The sequence below is a fragment of the Oryx dammah genome, unplaced genomic scaffold (assembly GCF_014754425.2).
Source record: "Oryx dammah isolate SB20612 unplaced genomic scaffold, SCBI_Odam_1.1 HiC_scaffold_3, whole genome shotgun sequence".
In the NCBI taxonomy this organism is placed as follows: Eukaryota; Metazoa; Chordata; class Mammalia; order Artiodactyla; family Bovidae; genus Oryx; species Oryx dammah.
Window position 1 is genome coordinate 104,178,681 of NW_024070187.1, and position 11,146 is coordinate 104,189,826.

The following is an 11,146-nucleotide window of genomic DNA, read 5'->3' on the forward strand; positions in this document are numbered from 1 at the left end:
TCCCCTTCTTCCAGGAATACATCTTGTTATATTCCTGTTCATTTAGGATTTGTTTATTAGCAAAAATATAAATTAGTTTATTACCTTTCAGGTTCTGTAAGTGGATTTCACTCACATTCCTTGAGCTTCTCAAAACATTCATTCTTACTTGAATATGGGTGAACGATGCTCGTCTGTGGAGGGAAGCATTAGTTTATTCCAAACCGTGACACTGCATCCTCTCTGGCAATCTCATGGATTCTGGTGAAGTCTGCACTGGGCAGGGCTATCCTCCCAGCGAACCTCCTAAGACTGAATCAGGCAGACGTGAGAGATGAGCTTGAAAGCCTTCTGCAGCTGCGCTGCCTGCAGGGTCTGCCTTTGCCAGCCAGCACGGTCACTGTGCGTGCATGCTTAGTCAGTGAGTTGTGTCTGACTCTTTGCAACCCTGTGGACTGTACCCCACTGGGGTCATCTGTCCATGGGATTCTCCAAGCAAGAATGCTGGAGTGGGTTGCTTTGCCCTCCTCCAGGGAATCTTCCTGACTTAAGGATCAAACCCGGTCTCTTGCATTGCAAGCAGATTCTTTACCATCTGAGCCACCAGGGAAGCCCAGCACTGTCTCTAGTCCAACTCTTTTCTCAGGGGAAACATTGACATCGGTGCCTGAGGAATCTCATTCTGGAGTGCGGTTCTCACCCTGTCAGCCCTGCTGGGCACACCCTCGGTGGTACTCTTAACATTTACGTGACTGACCTTATTCAGATTGCTTTCGATGACCATGGCTCGATTTTGGGCCACTGCTTTCTCTGTGTGATGCAACCATCCTGGAACTAGCAGCCTATCAAGGCTGAAGGAGCTGAAGCAAGTGCACAGGGGCCGCATGGTCTGCACAGCTGAGAAGACTTCTTTGTTTAAACTGCGTGTGTGTGCTGGGTCACTTCTGGCCTGACCAACTCTCTGACCCTATGGACCTTAGCCTGCCAGGCTCCTCTGTCCATGGGTTGTGGTCCGTTTCAGTTTTACAGAAGATGTTTTGTTTTCCACCTTCTAAGCCTTGCTTCTCATGTCTTGGGCCTCAATTTTGAAGAAAAAGATGTTCTGACTCTGAAGATCAGAGTCGACCTTGTATCTAGAAAGAGCCCTCACCTCCACTTCCCATCCTCTCTTCTGTATTCTGTCAATCATCCTTGTGATTACATGGTGCCCGCGGGCATAATCCAGAATTACCTCCTTAATTTAAGGTCGGCTGATGAGAAGAAGCCTTAACTCTGTCTGTGGCAAGTCTCCCTTGTCATATAACATGTTCAAAAGTCTGATTCAGAGGCGTGCTTCTTAACAGTCTACTTGACTGCCTCTTTGGTTTGGTACTTCAAGTAATCCCAGGAAGCCCAGGGAAGGGAGGAGTGAACCAGAGATGGGATGGTAGGAGCAGCTTCACTGGATTGGGTATTACTGAGCTGATCACCTATGGAAGTGACTGAGTTCAATCCCACAGGGGATCTTCTGAGGAACTAACGCATCTCAGAATTGACTCGACCGAGGGGCAAGTGTCTGGTCATTTACACACCCTCTACCTGCTGCCTTGTGTGTGGATACCTCCTAAGGTATTAATTCCCTGTGCAGCTGAGATCTGACTGCATTAAAACAAGGAGCCTGAGAATCCAGGGTGTTGGGGAAGAGGCCCATCTCTCCAGGAGCATGCCCAGTCTCCTGGGTTTCCCTCTTAACCAAAGGAACACAGGTTCACCTCCTCCTGAAGCAAGGGGAGTGGGTTGCATGGCATCACCGACTCAATGGACACGAGTCTGAGTAAGCTCTAGGAGTTGGTGATGGACAGGGAAGCCTGGCGTGCTGCAGTCCATGTGGTTGCAAAGAGTTGGACATGACTAAGCAACTGAACTGACTGAAGCAAGGTGTTCCCTCTCTACCCTTCTAGAGAGGGGAAGAGCCTCCATCACAGGAAGACTTTTACAGAGTCCCTGGATCCTTACCCCTCCCTATGCTTTCTGCAAAGCCTGCCTGTATAGATTTAGTTACCAAAAATTAATAATACTTAACCTTATTGTATTCAAAGGATGACTTCCGTTTTTAAAACTCATTCTCTTAACACCCTCCTCAAATAATAGATGAGAGTGGATTATCTCAGAATGTAACCTTGGATGTACCTCCTAGGGCACGTTTTCCTAGGTCACTCAGGTCTTTCCCCAAGGCTTGCACATCTGGGTCTCGGGTCTCTGGTGGTTTATGCTGCCATGAGATCAGCTTCCTGTGATTTCTTGGGTCCTGAGTTCATATCTTAATGTGGTGTGGTACCTTCAGGGGATAACCTTCCTTCATCCATGGCCCCTTTTTCCATGGGTTTTGGTTACTCTGTCCAAACACATGTTTGGGGTGGAACCGATCATCTCAGAACACGTATCAGCCTCCATCCTATTGAAGGATGGTCCCCCTGAGTTGATGTAAATCTATTTGCTTAGCTGATGGATTCTTTTAGAGCATAAGGTACAGGATGTACCTGCTGGAAAGTGTACATTGGAAGTGCAGATTGAACACAGGAAGGTTGTGGCCAGAGTCCTTCAACATTTGTTCTTGCTTGTGACACCACCAGCACCATGACTGACAGACAAGCTGAGGGACCAGTGGTCATGATGGTCAATGGCAGCACTCTCTGCTCTGGCCAGCCAGGGTCCAGCCTGGAAACATGGAGCAGAATTCTGTACTTGCTCCAGTCACCACAGTGACACCTTGCTTGAGCTTCCGTGTATCTTTTGAGGCAAACACATAGTCTAGTGTATTTTTTGGCTTGGAATTTGTGCTCTTCTTGATGCTTTTGAACTGTGGTAGTGGAGAAGACTCTTGAGAGTCCCTTGGACTGCAAGGAGATCAGCCCTGGGATTTCTTTGGAAGGACTGATGCTGAAGCTGAAACTCCAGTACTTTGGCCACCTCGTGTGAAGAGTTGACTCATTGGAAAAGATTCTGATGCTGGGAGGGATTGGGAGCAGGAGAAGGGAACGACCGAGGATGAGATGGCTGGATAGCATCACTGACTCGATGGACGTGAGCCTGAGTGAACTCCGGGAGTTGGTGATGGACAGGGAGGCCTGGCATGCTGCGATTCATGGGGTCACAAAGAGTCGGACACAACTGAGTGACTGAACTGAACTGTCTTCCTAGACTGAATTCTTCTCTGATTGTGCCTGGTGGTAGATTTCTAGGGAATGTGTTTCTGAGGCCCTGGTAGATGGGTGCCACAGAAAAAACTTTTATTAGACTGTTAGACTTGCCTTAGTGGTTCATGGCAACAAGGGTTCCATCTCTCTGGGCTGCCCTTTGACCCATGAGCTACCGTAAAGCAGGGGACCACAGACCAGCTCTGAGCAGCATGCATGCTAAGTCGCTTCAGTCGTGTCTGACTCTGTGTGACCCTATGGACTGTAGCCCTCCAGGCTCCTCTGTCCATGGGATTCTCCAGGCAAGAATACTGGAGTGGGTTGTCATTTCCTCCTCCAGGGGATCTTCCCGACCCAGGAATCGAACCTGAGTCTCACACCTCCTGCATTGGTAGGTTGGTGCTTCACTGCTAGAGCCACCTGGGAAGCTCTGAGCAGAAGCGCTTCCATCTCTTCTTGGTTTCTCTGGCAGTAGTTTGTTTCCTCCAGTGGATCTGAGAGTCTGGCTTGCTCTTCAGTGATGAGCCAGTGCTACTCTGTATCCAGACTATATCCAGATTTTTTTTTCCCTTGGCCTGGACAGGGTTCTTCTGGGAGAATGTGATTTGTATCAGCAAGATAAACATCTGGATCTGAAATTGGGTGCTCTTGTATAATCTGACTTTCTCTTCTTTCCTGAGAGTGTAGACTTAATGTCTCCTTGGGCTATATTCCTATCAGTGTTGTCAACTGGTTCCAAGTGATATTTTTATCACTTACTTTGCTGTCCTTAACTTCTTGCATCTCACAATTCAATGTTCAAGGGTGGAGGCTGTGAAGTCTAGGTTTGTTCGGGCTATTTTTATCTTCATTATTACTGGTCCCTGGCTCTTGGATTATACTGCGGGTAATTGGTCACCATGATATTTAAACCTGAGACTAAAAGGGAAGCATTTATACTACTAAGTATGTTAGCTGTGCCTGTCACTGATGCCTTTTATCAGGTTGGAGAAGTTTCTTTCCTTTCTGAGTTTGCTGGTGGTTTTGAAAATGAAGAATGGATGTTGAATTTTCTTGAAGGCTGCTTTTGTGTCTATTTAAATGATCATGTAGTTCTTCTTTCGTACCTTGATGAATTACATTGATTTTTGAATCACAACACAAAATTCTGATCATCACATTTGGGGAGGAGTTCAGTGTGGGAAGCTTCTTTCTGTCAGGTGATTCCAGCACTTTTATTCTTCCCTCCCCCTCCTCCAAATGCTGAGCATCTGGGGACCACATGTGCAGGAGGAAAGCTTCTATTGGAACAGTAAGATGGGTATCCTGGGCCATCTTTTGTACGTCAGGATTTTAACCCTTTACATCTCCTGGGATGTGCCATCAGATGGAGGTCTCCCCTGGTATTGAATATGACACATTATATCTCTGGGTATTTCCCTAACCACCAACTCAAAGCAGTGCCTTTCAGGAGGCAAGAATCTCCTCTCTCCCATGCATTGGATAGTTATAGAAAGACCTGTCTCCAGCTCAACTGCTCTTATAAGTAGTAGTTGGCACTGTGCACAACCATCTTATCTTTGTTTTGATTTATTTGCCCTTCCTCACCTGCTCTCTATTTTTGCCCTTCCTGTTTTTTATTATGGAAGGGACCTTAGGGATGTTACTCCTATCTCCATAGGAATCTGTCCTGAATGGGACCTAGGGAATTTTATGCCTTCAAATGTTAATGGCTTGCTGAAAGTTGTGTTTGTAGAATTCTCCCTTGGCTGTGGGTATTTTTGATACTCCCTCCCCAGTTACACCACCTAACTTCCATGAAAGTAATATTGTTTTGGAAGAGAAAATTGTCTTTTGTAGAGAGGAAGTATTGGTGGAGAGACCTGCTTTCTTTTTCCCATTAGCACTGCTCTTTCCCACTGATATGTAGTTTTACACAATACTTATGCTGAATGTTCCTGTCTATATTCATTGGGCTAATATCCATCCCAGTGTCTTTGAGAACCTTATCTGAATTTCTTGATCAGTTAGTCTCTTTATGGAGTAGAGGTTCAATTTGCTAAGAAAATAGTGCTCTTACACTGATTTTCCTGGAATTGCAAAGTCTTGAGGTGATTCTTCTGCCTGAGCATGTAAATGAGTGGCTCCATTTAAAATGCTAGTGTTTTGATTGACACGCATGTTGGGTACCTTTTGTACTCTACCTGGTTGTCCTCTGACCCTGGGATGTCTCAGGTGCTGCTGCTTGAAACTTTTCCAGAGGAAACAAAAACATAAATGCTAGAAACCTGGACACCTGAATTATTTTGAGGGTCTTTGGCACTGATGGTAATTAAAAAAAAAAAAAATGTTGCAGACAGGAGAGGGACAGTGATCACCGAGGACAGCTCTGTACCTTCTGTTGTGTGTAGCTAAGTCTCGTTCAGGAGATGTGGGCAGAATTAATTCTAAAACCAGCACAGTCCCATGGCACCACACAGTCGGGGATAACTGACCTTTATCCCCAAACTACGAGCAGAGACAGACATTTTTTGGGAGAAGCAGCTGTCGGCCATATCTTCTGTGGGGGTGGGGCATTAGCTACTTCCTGGATTATTCTTGATTTTCTAGGGAAAATGACTCAGATCCTGAGAAATGGCTCTAAGAAAAAGAATAATGCTAGGACTCTTTTTTTCAAAAAGAACATGCTGTCAGTAGACAGGGTGAAAGATTTGCCTCTCCTGGCAGCTCTGCTGACCAACAAGCCTGTTTTAAGCAAGGAGCTTGTTAGTCTGTGAAGTACAAAGCATCAAGCATCTTTGTTCCTCTGGCAGTAGATCTGGTGAGAATTCAGCCAGTGGACCGAGAGTGCACTTTATTGTCGGGGACAAAACCACTGAGTCTGGAGTAGCTGTGTTCTGACACCCCACCCTACACAAAGTACCAGATCAATCAGCCTAGACTAGCGTGCGAGGTAGGATTCCACTTGCTAATGATTTTATGAGAATAGATTTCTGAGCCTATTAGTGCTTCCTGGCATGTATTTGGAATTCTTCCTCATGCCTGAGAAAGCAGTTATAAGCCTTTTTGCGTCTTCAGTGGTGGGCTATCTTGGCTTGCTATGGCTCCATTGAATGGACTCCTCGTTGGCTCCCAGTGAAGTGCTTCCATTTCCTTTTTGTATCCTGACTGTTGCTGGCAGCTTATTATTTGGTCCACAGCGGGTATGTTCAGACTTCTACTCCAGCTATTCATCTTTGCCATCATTTTTCCTTTTTCATGATCCTGCTGCTGGTGGCTGGTCACTTTCAGGCTGTGTCACTTTCAGGGTTGAGTTAGTTCTCCCTTATGTAGGGTGAAGAAAGCATTAGAAGTGAAATGAATTTGGAAGGCTGTCGGAGTGGAAATCTTGGAGCTGTGAATCTGAGACCTGGACTTGGGCCAGGTACTTTATTTAGAAGCAATCCCAGGTAACACATGAGGTTTGAGTGTGTGGCTATGAGACTGGATGGGGATAATGGCCAATAATGGACACAGCGTGGAGCTGTCACCTCCCCTGGCCCATTCCCAAGTGGGACCCCGTGAGGAACCATGTAGAATGTATCACAGGATGCTTCCCCTGCAAGGATAGGATTCACCAACTCCATTCACCCCACTGGTTGAGGTAATTCCCTTCCGAGCTCATGTAACAACTTTGTGCTTGGGCTGAGCTCTCTAAGAGGGCTTCCCTGGTGGCATAGACAGTAAAGAGTCTGCCTGCAATGCGGGAGACCTGGATTCAATAACTGGGTTGGGAAGATCCTCTGCAGAAGGAAATGGCAACCCACTCCAGTACTCTTGCTTGGAAAATTCCTTGGAGGAAGGAGCCTGGTGGGCTACAGTCCATGAAATCGCAAAGAGTTAGACATGACTGAGCAACTTCACTTGTCACTGGAACTCTCTTAGAAGACTTTGGGAAAAGCTTTAAGACAGAACCTGATCTATCACAACATCTATTATCCATTTGGGTAAAATGTGGTTAACAGATGTGGTGCTGACCTCCACAGCCATGCTGAAAACAGGGTCTAGAGGATGTGTCATGAGACACCCTGTCCTCTGACACTTGCTTGCATGCTAAGTCACTTCAGTCATGTCCAACTCTTTGCAATGCCGTGGATTATAGCCCACCAGGCTCCTCAGTTCATGGGATTCTCCAGGCAAGAATACTGGAGTGGGTATGCCCTCCTCCTCTGACACACACTCCCAAGTTCAAGAAGTGCCAACCACCTGAGGTTTTCTTTAGTAGAAAAGGGAGACATAAGCTTACACTAGCAAGGCTATTCATTTACCATAGCTGAATTTCAGACATCCATCTTCCTGTTATGGCATTTATTTCGTCTCTCCTGTGACAAGATTCTTTACAGACTTTGAATCCCATTTTCTTTTCATCCCTGTCTCTCAGTAATGTCAGCCAGAATCGAGTAGCTTAGAATGCTAATATGACATTTGCTTACCCTGATATCTATGAGCAATGTTGCTTTGTCTTTTTAAGCATCCCTTCCCATGCAGTAATATATGCCCATATTGGCTTGTTACATAACATTTGAGTTTGCCAAGAAAAATATTGTGGAAGAAATCTACAATATCTCATTGCTGTATTGCAGTGGAGTGGATAGTGAGGTGTGAGTTTCCATTGTGATGTGAATATTTTAATATATCTGTGACTCATTTCTAATGGTGAATGGACATCCTCTTCCTCTTCCAGGAATACAATTCACTATATTTCTATTTGTTTAGTATTTAAGATAAAATGACATGACCTTTGTGTTTTTGTAAGTTAATCATGTACACACTTCTTGAGTTTCTATGAGATGTCATTTGAATGTGAGAAAATGCTGCTTGTCTGTGGAGGAAAGAGTTTATTCCATGCTATGACATGTCACTTCCTTCGAGAGTCCTGGCTGTTCTAGTGAAGGCTGAACTAGGAAGGGCTGCTTTCCATCTGACCTCCTAGGACTCAGTCAGAGGGACAGGTGAGGTGGTTTTGAAACCCTCTGCTACTGCACTACCTGCAGTGTCTAACCTGAGGGTAGGCTTGGACAGGTGACTCTGCTGGTTGACCAAGCTGAAGGCTTCCATAACTGTTTCACTTTGAGTCCACCCATCCAGGTCTTATTTTGGAGTGTGGTTCTCATCCTACCAGCCCTACTGGACACAGCCCAGGTCATCCTTTAATACTCCTCTGCCTGATACTCTTGTTTCATAGGCTTCAGAGCAATCTGTTCCATCCATGTGTATTAGTGAAGTTCCAGGTGAATCTGTTGATGTTTTGCATGTCCTGAAAGGAAGTGCAGCTTTAGTTTATTCCTGGACACATCCATGGGATGTTGAAGACATGGCAGTATTTATGGTGAGCCTGGGTCACTGAGACCTTTCCCCAGAACTTGTACCCCTGACCTCTCATCGGTGGCTTTTCTCCATAGGCCCTTGACCCCATGGCAATGACCTGTCTCTTCATTGGTATGGGTTCTATATCTTAAGGTGGTGATACCTACATGTGACTACCTTCCTTGATCTGTGGGTTCCATTTCCCATTGCTTTTGATTATTATTTGAAAACATGTTTAGGGGGAAGAGACAACTTGAGCATGTCCTGTTGATCTGAGATCAGTTTGGTATCAGTCCTGTTGAAGGACAGTCCAACTGGGTTGAATGAGCTTCTGATTTCCACCACAACTATTCTCAGAGCATTACTTTTCTAAGAAACTTGAAAGGGTCTACCTCTTTGTGGTGGAGGTTTGTTTTCCTTCCTGTGATTCTCCAGCTTTATGCACAAGGTCTCCTTTCCACTCAAATACGATCTCACTTCTGTGCTGTGTTCCAAACAAGAGTCCCATAGGATACCTATCAGAACATCTGAGCCTTTGTAGACGTGGCCCAATTCCAGAAGCAAACTGATGCCTCTTGTGTTTTCCTTTCAGTAGGAGAGATACAGATCAACCCTACTGCAGCAGGGTTGTTTCAGTTCTGTAACTTGTCTGCATTCCATCTTCTTGTGATGATATCTTTTTCCCTCTCCTGAGAAGAGATTCCTTATAGATTCCCCATCCTATGAAGGCTTGGCCCCATCTTATCTGAGCTCCTAAGAACTGTCTTCTACTCTCTTGAATGTGATCATCAGTTAATGGTCTTTCATGAAGGAAGCGCTTCTCTCCTCAGATATTTGTCTTTTTATCTATGATGGTCGATGCTAATGAAGCTCTGCCTTCTGTTTTGAAATGCCAGAACTGAATCAGAAGCAAAAGTGGGCTGGATTTGAAATCTTTGTCCTGCTGCCTTCACTGCAGTGTCAAACCCCAGGTCTCAGCAGTTTAGATACTGTGCTGATGAACCAAGGTGAAGGCTGCCAAGGTTATTTGGCTTTGATTTTTTTTTCCCCCCTATAGGTGTCTATAAAAATTTTATGTGATCCTCATTCTGATGGTCCTGCATGATGACAGCCTAGGACATTCTGTAACTGTCTGCCTGACTTTCTTGTACCTTGCGTGTCAGTGATGGGTTTTTCCCCTCCCCTTTCAGGTGTTTGAGATTGGTTAGGTGAGGTCCTTCACATTCAGCTTTTTGAGCAAGGGATTTTATCTTCATAGAATCAACATCCCACAGATGTGTGTGGGGATAAACTGCACAATGATCATTGAGAATCTGGGCTACTCTTGCCTTGCCCCCAAGGGGCTGGCATATATGGACTCTCAAACTCTCTCGTCTGTGTTGTACCACCATGGAATCATTCTTCCAATACTGTCTTGGTACTGAATTCAGTATCCTAAAGGGGTAGAAACCCTTAGAAGATCATCTCTCTGATCTGTGGGTTCCTTTTTCTGTGGCTCATGGTCACTTGCCTGAGAATATAGGTCTGCAGATGCTTGAACCACATGTCAAGGACCCTGAAGGAAACTCTGAACCCCCAAACCTGAAAATCTGTCCTTTTGCCTGTGCTGTGAGGGGAGGAGGCTCTGAGAAGGGGGAGTTTTTCATCTCGGTCACTCAGTTATCCCTTTTCTTTATCACTACTTTTTTTTTTTTTTTTACAATTATCCTGATAGTAGAAACGTCAACATTTCTTAAAGGTGTTCTCAACCACCAGCTGATGGCATTCTTCCTCTGTTCAGAGCCATGGGGTCAGACTCAAAGTTCATGTCAAGTTGGCCGAGTCCAGACACTCGTGGAGCCCTGCCTACTGGACATCCCCTCCACAGCCCAGATGTTCCAGAGGATGTGTGCACCCACATCTGAGTGGATCCCTCGCCTCCACAGTCATTCAGTGTGTAAAGTGATGGTCCCTGGGACGGGCACATGTGCTTGTGATTCTGGTCGCTATAGGTGATGTATCTGCAAAAAGTGAGCCCTCTGTCTACCTGGATGAATGCCCCTGCAGCATGGTCTTGTTCAGTGACTGTCCACAGGGCTATTTGTCCACGTTGAGAGAACTATCAAGCTGATCCAAGGACTTTTCGATAGAACCAGATGAACCATTTTACATGAAAAGGGACTCCAGAAGTCTCAAGGTAAAACTCAGAAGGGCCAGGTGAATGACAGCTTGCAGGCACGTGGCTGATGGACCATCCAGGGAGGTCCTGAAAAAGTCACTGCCCAGTGTCCATGGAGCAGCTCTGTCCTGAGAGGCTTCCTCCTTATAACAGGGTTATTCCTTCACGTTGCCCCAACATGTGGGATAATTCCACTTCTGGAAGCCAAGAAACTTCTAGTCTCCCAGGAGCAGAGTCTGAGTCCTCTGTAAACTGAATCCCATTCCTTACAGGCCCCATCAGTCCTGTCCCCACCCCCCACAACCTTCATTTCCCTCAGGACTTGGAGGTGACCATACATGGAGAGAACCAACCCCCCCCTTCTCTTAGGAGCAAGGTTCCTTCTCGGAATTTCTACCTCAAGGACCCCAGAAGGAAGAGGGATGTTCCTCCCTGGCGCCTGGGAGCTGATAATGTCATCAGTGCCAGTGATGCCATCCACAAGCCCAGGGAGCTGTATCACTGATGC